The sequence below is a fragment of the Glycine max genome, chromosome 7, assembly GCF_000004515.6.
Source record: "Glycine max cultivar Williams 82 chromosome 7, Glycine_max_v4.0, whole genome shotgun sequence".
In the NCBI taxonomy this organism is placed as follows: domain Eukaryota; kingdom Viridiplantae; phylum Streptophyta; class Magnoliopsida; order Fabales; family Fabaceae; genus Glycine; species Glycine max.
In genome coordinates, this window is record NC_038243.2 from 10,941,090 (window position 1) to 10,961,930 (window position 20,841).

Genomic DNA, 20,841 nt, shown 5'->3' on the forward strand with positions numbered 1-20,841 from the left:
TAGAAACAATACTTATAACAATTAAATTATAAGATATAAAATTTGCATCACATAATAATCTTTGTAGATAAAAATTATTTTTGAATTAATTATTGATTAATAACTTTAATATATAGCAAGTAATGAAATTAAAATTAAATAATAATAATAATAATATCTCATTCCATTGACAAATTATTCAATTTAAGTCAAAATGAAATTAAACAATTCAAAATCTTCGATAAAATCACATATTATCAATTATTAATATGATGTGATATGATTAATTAATAAAATTATCTTTTATGAATGAAGTGATTTGTTTGTTTCCCGACTTAATATGTATCAATTGAGAGATTAGTCCTTAAACTTTTAAATGTAAGATATTCTTGATTCATCCAAAAATATATAAATTTAATTACAATAATTTAATTTTTAGTAAAAATATTTACATTATCAACTAATTTAAAGTAATTCTTATAAAAGTAAAAAATTTCCCGTATATATAAACTATTTTATTGGATCACGATGTAAGCACTTCAATTCAATACATAAATTATTTAATTTGATTAATAAAATCCAAAGAGTTTGTTTTTTTAATCAATATCTTTCAATTTTAGTCTTATGCAATGTAATATTCATGTCCGCTTATGTTGATAACTTTCATCATTTATCTCAAATTTAATAATTATAATTTGATCTCTCATTAAATTATAATATCATATATCTACGTAATTAGTTTTTTATGATATATATATTCTTAGTCATACTTTTATATTGATTAGATCATTTTAATTAATTATATAATGTCCTTAATTCATTCCATTATGATATATATATATATATATAATTTACCTTTACGTATTCTTCATGTTCCAGCCTTTGCAATCCACTCTGATCACTTATCGTTCTCAGCCTGGTTGTGTTTCATGGCAACATTACAATCAACAACATTAGTGACACCCAGACCCACATGCATGGAAGATTAATTCTCTACTGGAATTTGGTTGCACCTTATATCCAGTACGTGGATGATTAATTTCTTTCCCATAACAAGAGACAAAACTTTTATATGTATATATATAGATATAGTGTCCTAATTAATTTATTAATTCATATTGCAACTATATATAATTAATAATATGTATGCAGGGAGTTATCGGATCTGTAGTATTATTATTTATCCAAGCATGGTGCATTTCGCTGAGAGGTCCTCTCTTCTGTGCAATGTTCAATCCTCTTTTCATAGTCATTGTCATGTATTGGCTGCTTTTATTACTTCATGAGGAAATATACTTTGGAAGGTAATGTTGAAAGACTTGCACACAATTAACTTGAGTGTCAAGAAACTAAGATCATATGCGCAATACATTCAGGAAATAAAACAACGAATTATAACAATTGATTAAAAAATTAATAATTGAGATTCAGTTAAAACTCAATTATTTTTAGTAAATAGTCTATGCACCGTAATGTAAATGAATTTTTTTATATTATGATCTAATTATAAATCATAAATTTATTAAATTTTATATTGATGATTATTTATGATTGGTTGATAATGTATTTTTTATACTAACCGTGCACAAAAATTAAACTTATTTTTGATAAATAATTGTAAACTCTTTACTTTATTTTTTAAAATAAATTTCTTATTTTGCAGGAATCAAATTCATATACTATATTCTATTTAACAGACGCTACGGTTTTATCTCTCTCTCTATATATATATATATGTTAGCTTGATAGGCTCAACTGGAGTGATCATTGGCTTATATGTGGTGCTTTGGGGTAAAGCTGAAAATGTTCCTGAGTTGAATGTGAAATCAACCGATCCAAAATCGATGATTAATCCCACAGAGGATGTGAAAATATTGATTAAGGAATCTTCTTCTGTAAAGGCATATTGAAAAACCAATTTAGAAGAACCCCTTCTATGATCTGCTGATTCTCCTTCAAGGAGTTTTGTTTCAACAATTGCCTTTTAATACATGAAAGCTGATACACGAATTATATAGACTTTATATCTAAACTTACTATTATCATTTTTTTTTATCGTACTTACTATTACCATTTAACTATGTAAGTAAATGTTACAAGTTCTTACTCCTTATATTATGTCATTTTAATTTCTTTGTAACAATTCTTATAACTTTATATGAATAAAAATAAATAACTCATGAACTTACTCAATGCATGTCTTTTTTAACAAGTTAGAGACAAACTATTGTTTACATCAATGCATGTCATTTTTAATTAATAATGCTTACTTCTGTCATTAATATTATATTAGAAACTTATATTAAAATATAAACAAGTTCAAAATTCTAGAACTTGAAATTATAAGAAAATTAATTGTAATTCTAGCACTTGTAATGCTTCCATGCAAATATATTTTAGGTCCTCAACCATGGATTTGATATCAAACAGATTATAATTTTCTGAAATTCAAAAATAATATGTTACTCAAAGTTGAAACATTCTATTTACTAGTCAACACACATATATAAACTAATAAAGTATATAAATATAAAATGCCTGGAACAAAAAATTATTTATTACATCAATAAATCTCAGATTCAGAAGATTAGCTTGAACAGATGATCAGATTCAGAACAAGCTAGCGAGGTTTTAACATGAACGACAACGAGGAACAGATTGCAAATCCGTTCCATGTCAATGGGAATTGATTAAATTATATATATATATATATATATATATATATATATATATATATATATATATATTAATACAATAATTTTTCTAAATGAATTTGCATGTCTCTAAAAAAAGTAATGATATTTATTTTCTTAAAATAAATTAATTAAAAAACACTTCAATAATAATTTTTGGTATACACAATAGATTTCAAATTAAGTTAACGTTGAATATATATTTTATTAATATTTTACAAATAAAGTCATTTCAAACGACATTTTAAATTTTTATTAGAAAATTTATTTAAGAAATTAAAATAAATTTAATAGTTTATATAAATATTTTTGGTAACTTTTATATATATATATATATAACATTTTTATATAATAAATACTCTATTTAATTGTTTCTTCATTATACATTCTTAATTACGGCCTTAGGTTATAATGTTAATCAAATACATAACTTTAGAAAAACAAAGAAAAACCATTGGCCTTTTTTTTAGTAACTTCACTATATGCATATATCTCATAAGTTTTACATTGTTGTTCCTAGAATATAGGATGATTTTCTTCTTTTAATAGACTCGAGTATATTATAGTAACAACAATAAATTCTTATTTTATCATGTAAGGTCGATTATATGAATGATACAATGTCATTTAATACAATTAAAAATAAAATTGATCGTGTTTCACTTATTACATTTTTTGTCTCATTCCTAACCAATTTTCAGCATTATTGTACCATTGCAAGATTTTAAAGCATTTTTTTTTTGTTTTTAACCTTATCTTGAACCTCTTCATCCCACCAGCAAGATTCCTTATCTCTCAAACCAAAACCTTTTAATTCGTCCAATTCTCTTTTAGCAACTTTCCTGGTCTTCTTAAACATCTTATCCCATACGAGGTTAACATTGTCTTGTAACCCAATTACATTCATTTTATAATTTATGCTAAAAAGTCAAAAGTTTATTTATAATACCCTAATTTTTAAGATTGTAATTATACCTTAATTATTTTATTTCTTTATTTTGTAAAATGTGTTAATCCATTTAATTTCACAATTATGTAAAATGGAGGTAAACATGAACTCGAATTTTAGTAAATTTTTAAAACATTTCATTAGTTACTTTCTAAAGTTGATATCGTGTAATAAATAAGATGACACATTCATATTTTCGAAAAGAAAGCATAGTGTAGTTTCGCTTAGAAGCTTACTACTCATATAATTAAAGCCAAATAATAAAAATGAAATATATTCGAAATTCAAAATATATAAATATGCATAAGTGTTTTCCCTGAGTAAAATAATAAGTATAACCTCTAGGTACAATTGTATATGATAACAAGGTAGATGACTAAATATACACATAAGCAAAAGTATTGAAACCTAGGCCTACCCAAATTGAATACATATACAAGAAGAGGTCATAAACTCAGAGCAATCATCTCTAACACTTAACTTAGTGTGAAAACTACACAAAAGCAAAAATCAACAAGCATGATGGAAGCTTGCTTGTGGGGCTTCTATGGAGGCTGGATCTTTGAGCTTCAATGGGGTCCTTTAATGGTGTGATTTTCCACCATGGAGATGCAGTGGAAGACAAAGGAAAAGAGGTGAGAGGAGGCGCCATCCATTAAGGAATAAGCCATAGAAGAAGGAGCTTCACCACCAAGATGAGCCTTGGATAAGAAGCTTGGAGAGAATGCTTCAATGAAGGAAAAGAAAGAGGGAGAGAAAGAGAGAGGGGGGAGCACGAAATTGAAGGAAGAAAAAGGGAGAGAAGTTGAACTTTGAGTTGTGTCTCACAAGACGCTCATTCATCATAGTTACAACAAGTGTTACACATGCTTCTATTTATAGACTAGGTAGCTTCCTTTAGAAGCTTTCTTGAGAAAACTTCCTTGAGAAGCTTCTTTGAGAAAACTTCCTTGAGAAGCTAGAGCTTAGCTACACACACCCCTCTAATAACTAAGCTCACCTCCTTGAGAAGCTTCCTTGAGAAGATTCCTAAAGAAGCTAGAGCTTAGCTACACACACCCCCTATAATAGCTAAGCTCACCCCCATGCCAAAATACATGAAAATATAAAAAAAGTCCCTGTTACAAAGACTACTCAAAATGTCTTGAAATACAAGGCTAAAACCCTATACTACTAGAATGGCCAAAATACAAGGCCCAAAAGAAGGAAAAACCAATTCTAACATTTACAAAGAAGAATGGATCCAACCTTGACCCATGGGCTCAAAAATCTACCCTAAGGTTCATGAGAACCCTAGGGCCTTCTTTAGTAGCTCTAGCCCAAGCCTCTTGGAGTCTTCTATCCAATACCCTTGGGGGGTAGGATTGCATCATCCCCTCCACCTTGGAAAGGATTTGACCTCAAATCCCGAGGTTCTTCATACTCTAGGCTCCTTCACTCGACACCTGTAAAAAAAAACATATGTATTAGTGGTGTTGGGTATGTTAGAGTAGGGTAAGGTCTGAAAATCCCTTTCATGGACATCTTCCCATGAGGGAACATGGTTCCTCACCAACTCAATGAGTGGTGCTACAAGTATAGAAAAATATGGGGCAAACCTTTTGTAAAAGTTTGTTAAGTCATGGAAGCTCCAGATTTCCCTTATACTTGGTGGAGGGGGCCAATCAAGAATGACCTTTATTCTCTTAGGGTCCGTGGGAACCCCTTGATCACTATTTAAAAAATTAAGGAAAGTAATGCAATAAAGCGTACCTTTTTCTGTATTTTTATGTTGATTATTCCTACAAAAAAATACGACAAACCTAAGGTGTCCCATATGAGCACCTAAGTTTGTATTAAAACCAAAAATAAGAACAAACCTACCTAATGAGTCCCTATGTACATCAATCATGAAGACGTTGGGTGCATGACTGATTTTACAAAAGAGGGTTGCAACACTCAACACATTCATTATATCACTTATTGTAGGGATTTGGTGCCTAATAATACCTATTTTGGGCACCAACAAAGCACAAGGATTTAAGCTCTTACGAACCAAACCCTCATCCAACAACTCCTTTACTTGAGGAATAACCTCAAGCCCAAGAGGTGTGGCAGTGCTAACAAGTGTCTTTTTACAAAAGAGAAAATGTGGAGGTTGTCTAAGAGGGAAAGTTTCTTTAATGTTTGTATTTATTGTAAAATGAGTTTCCTTCTTAGCTAACCTCTTGGAGGAGATACTTACCTCCTTACACTTCTCTTTAACCACTAATGGTTGTCCATCTTCTTGGGGGTAGATTTCTTCACTAGATTCTTCCCCTTTTGCTTCTTCACTTTCACTAGAGGAAGGTGAAGTAGTAGCCTCATCTTGGCTACTATAAATGTCTTGGCCCCTCATAATCATGGTTTTTGTGGTGGGGCATTGAGAAGTAATGTGTCCTCTTCCAAGACATTTAAAGCACTTTGTAAAGCTAGTTTTCTCTTGCATACTAGCCTTAGGGGCTTGCTTTTCTATTGTCTTCCCCTTATCATCTTTGGGCTTAAAAGGTGTCACCCCTAAGATGCCTTGACCTTGGTCTTTCTTTGGATAAGAGTGAGAGCCATAAGATTTTGAAGTAGACTTCTTTTTAAGTTGTTGTTCTACCCTTATTTCCCAATCTAAGTTAGCCTCTACATTGTCCTTCCCATGGAAGTATGAGAGGTTAATGTTAGCCTCTTGAGGCTTTCTTTCCTTTTCTCTTCTATGGGAGTGAGGTCTAAGATGTGACCTATGCCTTCCTTCGTAATAGTCACGAAGTTCTTCACTTAGGCTCTTGCAAGAGTTATGACTACTATAGGAGGCATGTTTTTCTCTTTTCATTTCTTTCATTATTTTTCTTCTTTCTTCCTCTCTTATTTTCTTTCTTTCACCTCAACTTATTTCTTCAACTCTTTTTTTTCCTTTTTATTTTCTCTCTTGTTTTTCTTTCCATAACTTCAGGGAACTCAACTCATCTAAGATTCTAGATAAAGGGTCTTTATGACTAGTACCCTTGCCATTAACACTAGATGAATGATGACTCATGTTGGTTCCTAAGTTGTGGTTCTTTCTTGTTGGAGGTTTGAAAACAAAAGGTAAAAGAAACTATGGTTGAAACTAGCCAAAATAAACACTAAAAGAGGTGTGAAAGATAAGGGAAAAAACTAATTGGTAAAATGCAAGCTATCTAGGCGGTTTGACAATGGAAGGTAAAGGAAATAAGTTATGAAAGTAAGCAAGAAAAGTAAACTAGGTGAATCCTAAGAGTGTTTGGATGACCACATTCAAGGTTCCCAACAAAACACTCACTATCCTAAGGAAAAATTGCCTAAAATTATTACACACAAATGAAAGTTTGGTAACCTATTGGAGGCTCCCAACACACTTCCAATGAAAGGCCTTTTTGTTACAAAACTTGAAAGCAATGAAGGTAAGTAAATTGCAAATTAAAAAATTACAAAATGTCCTCAATTTTGGTGGTTGTTCTCTCTTTGGTGATTCACTCAATTTGGAGTACTTCTTAGTCCAATAGCTCTTAAAGTGGTTGGCCCCTTGCTTCTTGACTCAAATTCTTCAAGGGATGACACCAATCCTCCTTTCCAATTCCCTATATGGCAACTCACAAACAAGGAAACAAAGAGACAAGCAATAACCAAAGACCAAAAAAAATGAAATGAAAGCTAAACCAATGGAGTTTTAACAAGACAATTTTTCAAGGATTATTCAACAATTAAAGCAATGAAAAGGACATAGAAGCAAGCTAGGACTCAAAGAGAAACTTAGAATGGCTCTAGAGTAGAGTAAAAAAACTAAAAAAAAAAAGACTCAACAAACGTGTAGCTTTGGCACTTGTCTTCACACTAATTTTCAATTGAAATTTCCAATTATAGAATAAATTTTGAGCCAAAACAACAAGCACACTTCCCTTTCACCTTTTTTTTCTTTTCTGGATATTGATTTTCCTGCCAACTTGTGTGATTTTTCGTATTTTTTCCTTTTATCCAAATCACTTGTTTCTTTTTTTCTAACTTTTTTCCATATGTCTAGAAAATTCAGTAAAAATTTCAGCTCAAAATTCGAAGTAACCAATTCTCAGTAATTTTTACAAGTTTGTATGTCCATGCTGCTAGCACCAACGATTTTTTTTTTTTAAGCATGGTATATTGATTGCCTTGGGCTTACTTTCAACCTTCCTATGTATGTTGAACTCACTAGTATTGTTTACCACAGTTTTAGGAGTTCAATGTTCACTTAGGATCAACATTTCAGCCAGCAATTCAATCACAAAAACTCAAATTCACAATAGACACAATCATAAGGAAACCTAAAAGTTCAAGAAAAGGTTCACAATCAAAGACTCTCTAAGAATTTTGCATGAACATGTTAAGGACTAATTAACATGAAAGATTTGAATCAAATCAAATAATAGGCTAAAAGAATTTCATACACTCATGAACAAATGAGTTAGACAAAGAAACAAGAAAATAAAATTCAGCACAACATAAAAAATCTTATGTGACAAGTTTCATGACTAGACATGACTTCTATGACAAAACTACAATAGGTGAACAAGTCACTCTAGATTTTTGAGGTTTTCTTCTACTTTAATATTTTTGTAAGAATTTTATGATTTAGGTTTCAGCCACAAAAAATAACAAGACAAAACTCAAAGGAACCTAAACTCAACACAATTCATGGTTCAAGAACAAGAACAAGAAATTTGAACCATCGAAAATCAAATCTAGCTTCTATAGCAAGTTTAATCGGTGGAAACTCTAAATAATCATGTTAAAAACATTTAGCACAAGACATGTGAGGAGATACATGGAGAAAAAATGAAGAAACAACAATGGAAGAGAAGGTAAAGCAAAAAATTAATGGAGGTTTAAGGAGCACCTACTTGAAGCTCTTGTGCTCTGATTACCACTTGTTGGAAGCTTGCTTGTGGGGCTTCTATGGAGGCTGGATCTTTGAGCTTCAATGGGGTCCTTTAATGGTGATTTTCCACCATGGAGATGCAGCGGAAGACAAAGGAAAAGAGGTGAGAGGAGGCGTCATCCATTAAGGAATAAGCCATGGAAGAAGGAGCTTCACCACCAAGATGAGCCTTGGATAAGAAGCTTGGAGAGAATGCTTCAATGAAGGAAAAGAAAGAGGGAGAGAAAGAGAAAGGGGGGAACACGAAATTGAAGGAAGAAAAAGGGAGAGAAGTTGAACTTTGAGTTGTGTCTCACAAGACTCTTATTCATCAAAGTTACAACAAGTGTTACACATACTTCTATTTATAGACTAGGTAGCTTCCTTGAGAAGCTTTCTTGAGAAAACTTCCTTGAAAAGCTTCTTTGAGAAAACTTCCTTGAGAAGCTAGAGCTTAGCTACACACACCCCTCTAATAACTAAGCTCACCTCCTTGATAAGCTTCCTTGAGAAGATTCCTAAAGAAGCTAGAGCTTAGCTACACACACCCCGTATAATAGCTAAGCTCACCCCCATGCCAAAATACATGAAAATATAAAAAAAAAATCCCTATTACAAAGACTACTCAAAATGTCTTGAAATACAAGGCTAAAACCCTATACTACTAGAATGGCCAAAATACAAGGCCCAAAAGAAGGAAAAACCAATTCTAACATTTACAAAGAAGAATGGATCCAACCTTGACCCATGGGCTCAAAAATCTACCCTAAGGTTCATGAGAACCCTAGGGCCTTCTTTAGTAGCTCTAGCCCAAGCCTCTTTGAGTCTTCTATCCAATACCCTTGGGGGGTAGGATTGCATCAAAGCATCTGCGCATAACAGATATACCCAAAAAAGTGATCCACGCCTCTAGTCACGTCAGGTATCCGTAGCCTCCAGTGCACACATCTTGGTAGGAAAAAGATAGGATTTAAGCTAGTACCTGGCAGTGACTGCTCATGACACATGACAGAGGAAAAGTCTATGTTACTCAACCTAAAGCCAAATGAAGGAGGAGTATTTGCCTTTGGAGGCATGAGTAAAGAGAAGATCACTAGTATAGGTAAAATTGGTATTCCTTTTCTAGCCTCCATAGACAATGTCTTATATGTTGAAGGTCTTAATTATAAGCTATTGAGCATAAGTCAATTTTGTGACAGTGGTTATATTGTGTCATTCAACAAAGACCAATGTATAGTCAAGACATAAGATGCAAGTCCTTTTCTACCAGACAATACAACAATCTATATGAGATTAATTTGATAGATCTAAGTAAACAAAATGTATTGTGTTTGCTTTCTAGAGAAGATGGGAGATGGATTTGGCAAAAAAAAACTTGGCATGTCAATTTGAAACACATTTGAAAACTATCTAAAAAGATTTTCTAAGATTTTTGAAACCCCATATTCTTTGTGAAACATGTCAACAAGGGAAACAAATCAAAACTTCTTTTAAATCTAAAGATGTTATTTCCACCACAAGACTGTTACAACTGTTGCACATAGATTTGTTTGGACCAACTTGAACAATAAGTTTGGGAGGAAAGAAATATGGCTTTGTCATAGTCAATGACTATTCAAGATATATATGGGTATACTTCCTAGCACATAAACATGAGTCTTTCAAGGTCTTTGAAATATTCTATAAAAGGTTAAAAATGAAAAAAGATTTTTGTATTTCTTTCATCAAAAGTGATCATGGAACTAAGTTTGAGAATGCCGAGTTCAAATCATTCTGTGAAAGGAATGATATTTTTCACAACTTCTTTTCATTGAGAACACCTCAACAGAATTGGGTAGTTAAAAAAAATAGAACTCTACAAGAAATGGCTAGGACCATGCTTTGCAAAAACCCACTTCTTAAGTACTTTTAGGTAGAAGCAGTGAACACAACTTGCTATGTTCAAAATAGAATGTTGATAAGACCGTTGATCAAAGAGACTCCTTATGAACTATGGAAAGGAAAAAGCTAAATATTTCATACTTTCATCCTTTCGGATGTAAGTGTTTTTTCCTTAACACCAAAGATCAACTTGCAAAATTCTATTCAAAGGTGGATAAAGGAATCTTCCTAAGGTATTTTGACACATCTAAGGCTTACAAAGTTTTTAACTCAAGAACTTTAGTCGTGGAAGAATCCATCCATGTTAAGTTCAATGATGGTCTAACAACTGATAGAAAGCTATCAGATCTTGAGGATGATTTTGTAGATACGCATATTGGTCTGTCTGTTGCACCCAAGGTAGACGAAGTGAAATAGTCTAATGAAATTCTTCCTTAAACTAGATTGTCATCTTGCCAACAACCTCAGACGGAGGACTAAAAATTTGTTAACTATCACCCTCAAGATTAGGTAATTGGAGGTTAGATTAAAGGAGTTAGAACCAGATCATCATTCGAATATCTTATGTCTTACGCTCTCATGTTTGAAATAGAACCTAAGATGATAGATGAAACACTAACAAATGATGGTTGGATCATTGTAATGGAAGAAGAACTTCACTAGTTCACCAAAAATGATGGTTGGACACTTGTTCCCAAGCCTGAAAACAAAAGCATCATTGGAACAAGATGAATGTTCAAAAACAAACTAGATGAACAAGGTAAAGTGGTTAGAAACTGTTAGACAAATGGTCTCAGTTATCTTAAGAAAGGGGGGTTGAATTAAGATACAAAAACTATTCCCCAATTAAAATTTCACTCTCTCTTTTTGGATTAACAATGCACCCTTAATATGAATTACTCAAAAGACAATTCAAAATAAACTTCTTTAAAGCAAAAGATAAATAGAAATAAATAAAATAAGTTTAAGGGAAGAGAGAAATGCAAACTTGATTTATATTGGTTCAGCCACTTCCCGTGCCTACGTCTAGTCCTCAAGCAACCCACTTGAGATTTTCCACTCTCTTTGTAAAACTCCTTTTACAAAGTTTGAACCACACAGGGATAACCCTTCCGTTGTATTCAGGAATCCTTACAACTTAAGACACTCTCAGTCTCTTAAACAATTTCCTTTGAATAAAAAGAAGAAGAAGAAATTTCTCTCTTTAAGAGAAGGATATTACAATTGAAGATCAATCAAGATTCCTTATTGAATATGCAAGTGTTTGACCAAGGAATCTTTTTGAGAGGATAAGACATTTCAGTTCAGAAAAACTCTTTTAGGAATTTCGTGTCCCAAGTCACATATTTATAGGCCTTTGATGGTCATTCAAAATCATTTGAAAAGATGTGACTGTTGGGAGTTATTTTAGAAAATTCCTCACTGGTAATCAATTATCATAATGGTGTAATCGATTGCACAGTTACTTCTGAAGAGTTATGACTCTTCTCATTTGAAATTTGAATATTTAAACACTGGTAACCGATTACCAACTTACTATAATTGATTACACAACTTGAAATTTAAATTCAAATTTCTTATGGTTGTTTTAAAATGTTCAAAACCTTTAGTAATCGATTACAAGCCTTGTGTAATCGATTACATGATTTCGAAAATATTTAAAACCTTTTAAAACCTTTTCAGAAAGCATATTGGCCACTGGTAATCGATTACATCCTCTGGTAATCGATTACCAGAGAGTAAATCCCAATTTAAAATGATTTAGATGAAATTCTTTGGCCAAACCTTTTGCTTTTTCAATTTGGAAACTTCTTCCTAAGATTCTAGAGATCAACTTGATCATTTATCTTGAATCTCTTGAAGTCTTGTCATGAATTAAACTTGAGAAGCACCTTTCTTTGGCATCATCAAAACATCATGATATCTTGCTTCTACAGAAACAAAGCTAGGTTGGCAGCTCAAGGCTATAACCAACAAGAAGGTATAGATTTCACATAAATCTTTGCTCTTATTGCTAGACTTGAAGCTATAATAATCATGCTTGTCTTTGCTACTCCTAAAAACATAAAGCTTTTTTCAAATGGATGATAAAAGTGTTTTTTAAATGGCTTTATTGAAGAGGAAGTGTATGTCAAACAATCCCATGGGTTTGAAGATCATACTCTTCTAGAGCATGTTTTCAAACTTAAAAAGGTTTTGTATGGTTTGAAAATTATTTTATATGAAAATGGTTTTATAAGAGGCAAAGTAGATATAACTCTTTTCAGAAGAGAAATTTGCAAAGATTTCATTATAGTTCAAGTTTATGCAAGGATTTCTCTGATCTAATGAAAATTGAGTTTGAAATAAGCATGATGGGAGAACTTAAATACTTTATAGGACTTCAGATCAAGCAAGACAATAGGTATATGTATGTATGTATATTCATCAATAAGACTACACTAAAGAGCTTTTGAAGAAGTTCAAGATGAAGTGTGCACAACTAATTAAAGCACCTATGCATGCTTCCAATCCTCCAAGCAAAGACGAATTAGGTAAACTAGTAAATCATACGATCTACAGAGGTATGATTGGCTCACTTCTGTGTCTGATTGCTAGTAGACATGATATTATTTATAGTGTATATTTGTGTGCTAGATTTCAATTTGATCCTCGAAAGTCACATCTCAAGGTTGTTAAAAGGATCTTATGCTATCTAGTAGTCACATCTCAAGCATATTGAGATAAGATATCATTTCATTCGTGATATGTGCAAAATGGTGTTTTTAACAAAAAGTTTGTAGACACATATCACTAATGGGCTGATATCTGAACTAAACCTTTGTCTGTAGATTGTTTCATCTGTATTAGGGAACATTTAAATATGATTGGTCTATCAAAGTAATGATACATCTTTATTATTCTCAGATGGTTGTATCATCTTATATATTTTTGTTAACCTATTTTGACTAATGGGCACTCAAGTGTATAGATGGAAGGGGAAACATGTTCTCAAAGATTGTAACTAAAAGGTTTGAGAAGTTGAAATTAAAAAATTTCATCTTTTCACTTAAAAAGTTTCAATCTTTGTGAACAATGACACCCAAGAGGAACAAAGTTGTTGTGATTCCAACAATCACCAATGAAGAATATGCCAAGAATGCATTTCTAAAAGACTCTTTCATCCCTGGACGATGGCTGAACTTCCAAATTCTAGAAGAAGAGGGATTTACTGTCAAAGGTCTCATTGATCATGTTGGATGAACAAGTTTTCTGCAAAAGTCTAGTGCTTTGCACTATGGTCCCTACACTTTATTCTGGGGGACTACTTGTCAAGAAAGAGTTAGTATTAGGGGCACTGTTAGAGGAACATAGGTAGTGATATCTCTAGCAACCATCACCACTACATCTGGATGTCTTGAAAAGGGTCTTACTTTTGACAAAGATTAGGAAAAGGATATCTCTAAAAAAAACTGTTGATTTTATGCTATATGGAAAACCTAGGCTAGAAAAATATGATAGGAAGGAAATGATCATCTTCCTAAGCACAGAAACCTAACCTATATGTGCAGACTTATCCATAACTTTCTGTTCAACATGGTCATGCCCTTACTAGGGTCTAAAGACTATGTCAGTGACATGATAGGTTTTGCATGTATAAAGTAATGGTGGGGGAGAAGGTGAATCTGCCTAAAGTCATTTTCTACTACTGGATGCCAGCCTTCAAAGACAAATTCAACCCCAAAGTGAATAAGAACCTTGTTCCTTATGGTATGCTTTTCACCCAAATTATGAGGGATGTTAGTGTTGACATGTTTGGTATGGCACTGTCTGGAGGGGCAACACAACTTAAAGGGATTGAAGTGATAAGAATGTCACAAGAAGAATGGTTGAATTGTGACTTTGCCAAATTTTCCTAAAATTGTAATCTCTCTAAACGTTTACTCAAGATAACCTTGGTGTTTAGAAGGTCTTGACACAAAGATTCAAGCACTTAGAGAGTTCAACTTTCTAAGTGGTTAGTCACAACACTCATTATTAAATGTTTGATATGATTATGAGAACCTAATGTCAATATGCATTTGCTCATGTTAAAAAGATCATTATATAGATAAATATATCTTAGTTGTTATGAAAACAAATATTATGTAATAATGATTCAACACTTATAAAGTTGTTGTGCTGACTGCAATACTTAGAATTCTATTACTTAGAATGTTGTACTCAGAAAGACATTATTGAAAATACTGTTTAAAGCTTTTCATGCACAATATCATTTTCATGTTTTCTGAAAATTTTCATACTTTGATACATATGATTGAACTAGTTTAAAATGGATCTTGTTATCACAAAGATGATTTAGTTTAGATATGTCATTTAACAAAATAGTTAAGCTTGTTATGAAAACCTTCTTATGTATGCATTATGATATATGTCATTTTGATGCTGAGAATGTTTTGATCCAGATACAACATATAAGACAACAAATAACATAATGGAAAGAGGAAGGGAAGAGGAGATTCAACACATAGATTTTTATACTGGCTCACCCCAAACTTGGGCTACATCCAATTCTCTCCCAAACTGATGAGATTTCCACTAACACAACCAACAACATGCTGGATTTTTACAACTGCTACTTGTTTGACTTCACTAACATCTCCCTCACCATAGCACCACACTTGGTCTTAACTTGAAGATAACCTTTCTCAACCACAACACCATGGAAGAGATAATTCAAGCATTCTTCACCTCTTCAGGTGGGCTTAACCCATAGAATGATTCTCCTTATTGTTGGGAAGAAAAACCCACTCAACCACGACATCAACTTGGTCATGTGAGAGACAATACAAGTATTTCTTTCACCTAAGGCTACCCAAGTATTATTTCACTCTAGCCTTTTTAGGCTGCCATCTTAGAGACTCTATCTAAGCTACCCACCTTCCATGGGTTCTCCTTATCATTTCTCTCATATCCAAACTTAGCCCACATGGTTAATTTGGGATACAGAAATTATAAACAAGGAGAATGTGTTTGAGGGGTTTTTACAACTTTAAAACACTCATTGGGGTGAATCTTCTTTGACGCTCTAAGTTGTATACACTTCTGTTGCAACCATTATGAGCTCGGAACCCATTTGGGGGTGGAAAGAGGAAATGAATTTTGTTTATGCATAGTGTAAGTTGTTTCCTACCATTTCTCTTCTATTTTGCAGCTATCTTCTATCCTTTTATAAACCCCAACATGTCAAACTAGTCATTATCTAATTTTTATGACAATTATGTGACTTATTTTTTAAGTAGATAGACTACTTTTAACTTTATAGTTGTCAGCTCCTTTCTGATCAGTCTATAAAGATGTTGCCATTCTAAGATTAGTTTTTGAGCAGATTTTTTATTGTCTCTCAGAAATATATGATGATGTTGTTGAGGAATGACCTATTATGATATAGGTTCATTCTAATGAAGATAACATGATATGACAATGCAAATAGCTCAGGTGTATGAATCCAAACACATTGCAACACAGATCATTTTGAAGTAGCATACTTCAACATAAGTAACATGTGAAGGTTGTTGTTGTGTTAGTGTTATGTCCTTGGTCCAAACTTCACAAAGTCTCTTCAATCTTCATTCTAATATTGCACACCAGATCATCTCAAGGACATTCTCAGTTTTCCACCTGTGCACCTTTTAATCTAGGTAGCATTCACTTTTTGATGTGCTCTCAATGTGTGTGGAAACATTTGGAAAGTGAGATGCTTCTAACCTAAGTTTTCTATTGTGCCCTCTATTGTGCGGCAACATATGGAATAACTAATGTTGTCTTTAAGGTACATTCTGGGCCATTTTGAAGTTCAGTCTTTTGAGTTAAAATCTTCATCATTTTGATATAAACTTTGGTGTAGCTTCATTTTGATGCATAGATATTGGATGATCTTGATTACAATACATCATTGTGATGTAGTCATCTCATAATATATGTTGTCTTGATTTTGGTTTTTCACCAAAGTAGTATTCTAGTGTTCTCATTCTTAGAGTCCTCAATTACACCATTATGATGTTGACTTTGGTACATCTTCATTTTAATATTGTATGCTTAATGTAACCTTTGATAAATCTTCTGAGTAAAACCTTCTTGATATCCTTGCAACATGATAAGATTGAGATCTTCAGAGGGAAGCATTGGCTTCATCAACATATGGGCTTCTTTTAAATCTTCTGAAGCTTCTCACTTGAAAGCATAGTTGAGATATCTATTATGAGCTTGTTCTAAACTCATCAGAACATTTGTTATGTTTTACTCTTTGTATGTGTATCATTTGCATATATGTTGCATAACTTTTTTGCATAGAGATAGTTCTTTGATATAGATGGAAAGGCATTGAATGTTCTTCTTATAGGAATACTTTGATGAGATGACATGATAGACTTGTATCCCAAACATTTTGGTGTAAGCTTGTTGTAGCATGTTATGCTTGCTATTGTTTTGATTTCTACGACCCTTTGAATGACCAAACTAGCTTTTTATGTCTTCATGAAAGCTATAGAAAATTTTATCCTTGGTATTTAGGCACTAGTCTCGTGTAATTTGAACAAGTACAACATAGGAAATCTTCAAAGTATTGCATCTGTGTTATCTTGTAGGACAAAATGACATCTTTATCTTCATGATCACTTTATTCTAAGATCCAAGCCTTATCCCACAACTTCTAAATGAAAGATGTATATTCAAATTATTGCACACATATCAAACTATCTAGGCAAACCAATGCCTACAACTTTAGGCTCAATTTTGTCCATGATCCAACTTGTATTAGACCATAACTTGTTTATGAAAGTTGAAGAGTTTTTTTCAATATTTCCATAGCCACAAAGAACAACTCAATTTCATTTCTGGAACTTCGGATACAAACTCTTGAATGAACTCATCCTATTGATGAAATTCAAATCTGAGTGTGTTGCAACAATGTTGTTCTTCATGTCATGTTCGTTATGCAAATCTTCATGTCTACAACATTTTTCTTGTCCTTTAGTTGTTGATTACTTCTTATGGCTTGAAATTTTTCTCTTCATCCAATGAACATGTCGACTTCTTCATTGTAGTACACAACCAAGGACACTTTGAGTCTTCTTTTGAGTTTTCAAGCTTGTCATCCTTTTTGAGTGACTCAAATAACTCTGAGTTTACTTCAATTGTTGTTCTTTACAGAACTTGTTTTTTTCTAGATATACTTAAGCAAACTCATCAGTTGGCATAACCTTAGAAGGCTTATGATTTATGTTTAGAAGGTCTGTCATAATTAAAACACCAAAGTATTCTTAGAATCATATATAGTGAAAGTTCAAGATGGAGCCGAAAGAGGAACCATAGTCTATGGTTGGTCTAACGATGGGTGCTCAGGATTAACTTGTAGATCTTGAGTCTAGATCTACATCTCGACAAATACAGGGGGAGCAAGCCCAACCTAAACCCCACCAACCAAGACCCAAACTACCTAAGAAAAACAAGAAAAGATCCCTCAACCATCATCTAAACCCAACCTTTAGACCAAGCCAAAAATCCAAAGAAACAATCACCCTCAAAACCTAACCCCAGACTTTAAGTCTGAACTTGAGTCACAACCAATAACCAAAAGACCAACCATCAAAATCAAACACCACCAACCTCAACCTTAGGCTACATCTCGCTCACCACCCAAACCGCAAGAATATGCATCTTATATTTCTATATCTCCCAATCCTCAACAACATCACTTCTAAAGGACAAAGAATTTGATGTTGATATTTTTGAGACTTCTACTCCTTAACCCTCATCCTCTATAGCTCTCACCACCTTATCCACCCTCTTATACCCAACCTAAAATTGGTCTTTCTCCCATCATCAGAAAGGAAGCTTTTGCCTTTGCTAAGGCTAAGAAGATGTCTTTGGCTGAAGCATGCAAGAAGGCCAAGATAGATAATACTCTTAAAAGAAAGTAGGCTTTGAAGTTGGAAGAAGGTGTCCTTGCATGTAACAAAGCTTTATCATCTAAGGAGCGGAAAAGGAAGCTGGCTGAAGATGCAATGATTGCTGCATTGGTGGGCAAGTTATTTGAAGAAATTTCCGATGAAGTTATTCTAGAATCTCTAAAGACATTGTCTGTTGCAGAAGTTTATAGGCAAAATGCTGAAAAGGCTACCATGATGAACATAGATGGTGAACTGGTTTTTGAATTTGTTGTTGATTTAATACAAGCACGGTCAGAACAAGGGATGAAGAAAGTTGAGATGAATGAATTGGAGAGAGTTCAATCTATAGCAGAATATGCAACTAAGATCTTGTCTTTGGATGTTGCTCAAAGACAAGCAGAGATGGAATATGTCATTGTTCTTGAAGACATAGATCCTGTAGAAAAGGAAGCTCTTAAGGAGGCCATGCTTCAGACTATTATTGAAGCATCTCTTACAAATATTATTGAAATAGACTCTATAACTGAACCTGTTCGACCATAGCCAATGTCTAATGCTGATGAAAAAGTTATTGATGTTGCTCAGCCTGATATAGTGGATGCTGATAGACTCAAACGCTTAGAGTAGATATATGGAGCGCCAGAATCTGTCTCCATAGCAATCATGACTGAGTATTTGGATTAAAGGAAGTTAATGATGCTAATTAAAAAGCCTATTAGAGTGACAAAACTTTTCAATAGGCTTGACAGAAGACTGATGAGGCTAGATAAAACGAGTGATAGAGTGGATCTTATCATCAAGACCACTTGTTTAGAAGCAACCAAACATTATTGTGCATCCCAATCTTCATTCAAGATTGTATCCTGGTTTTAGAGGATACAAAGTTCTTGAATGAGAAAAGTGGAGTTGGTTCTTACATTCTTTATCCAAAAATCCAAGAGGTAGAGCTTGCTAAGCTTAGCCTATTGAACCTATGGAAACAAGACTTCCTTGAGATAGATCCCTTCCATTATCCCTACAGCTACACTAGGGAAGTAAATCCTAATGAAGAAGTTGATGCTTTAAGGTGTTATGGGGCAAAGGAACTAGCTTTTCAAGAGTTTCCCATCAGGCAGACTACTGCTTCCAATTCCAAAAAATTTATACTTGAGCATAGGCTAACAATAAGAAAGGTATATCATTTCTCTGGTCTGGAACCTGATGCGAAGCCTCATGCAGATGCAATTCATCATGAGATAGGGCGTTGTTATTAGACCTTGAACCATTCAAGCTTCACTCAAGAAACTCTTTTCAACATGGTTTGCCCATGGACAAGGGAGTTCTCTATTGTGTCTAATTGTACCTTCTCCTTTATGTTGCTTTTGCCCTACTCTAGATTCACTTTCACTCATCATGTACAACTTATCATTGAAGAAGTAGATTCTGATGTTGAAGTTGAAGCTGCTCTTGATGTCATGGTTGCTGAAGTGTATGATCCTTCACCCTTAATGTAGTATATTTGTTTGGAAGAGGCTCAACTATTAAAGTCAAAGGAATTACTTGCTCAAGCTTTGGAAGATTGTGCTCATGGTGAGAAAGAGGCTAAAAAAGGGTTTGTTATTGGGGACTACTTTACAAAAATCATTGGATGAGAGCCTCCTAGAACCCCTATGCCTCTAGGAAGTCATATCTTTCCTATTAATTTCTCATTTGATGATTATGGTGATGAGTTTGTGAGGAACCTTGATGAAGAAGCTGCCAAACAAAAGGGAGAGAAAAAGTAAAAGTTGAAGCTAATTTCATCATGTGAGGGAGAGCCAAAGTTTGAAGAAAGTATCGATTCAGGGGGAGCTTTATGTTTAAAGTCTTTATTATTTTTGCCCTGAAGTATTTTATTTTGTACTCAAGACACATCTTCTTGATGTCAAAACTCTTAAAAGAATAAAATGAGATGTTTTCTACTATCTGTTTAGACTTTTCCTCAAAGTCTTATGATGATTTGTGCTTGGATTATAATATATATTCTCTGCATTTTGTAAGACCGACTAACAGTTTAATGAACAATCTTATAAGCCTGCCTTCAACTTTTACATTTGTGTTTGTTTAGCATCATAAAAAGGGAGAAATTGTTAAGTCAAAAGATATTTGTGTCTTAAGATGAATTACAACCCATAATTATTTTGATTAGATGCAACTACAAATGTTAAAATTTATGTCTTATACGATATTAGAACATGCTTCGCGAGTCTATCTGATGCAATCCTACCCCGCAAGGGCATTGGATAGAAGACTCCAAGTAGATTGGGCCAGAGATGCAAGAGAAGCCCTAGGGTTCTCATAAGCCTTAGGGCAGATTTCGGGCCCATGGACTAAGTATGAGCCCACTTATCTTTATACATATTAGATTAAGGTTTTATTATTTTCGGGCCTTGTATTTAGGGCTCCATAATGTAGATAGGGTACCCTAGAAATGTAGGATTTTTCAGCCCTTATATTTTAATTAGGGCATCTAGA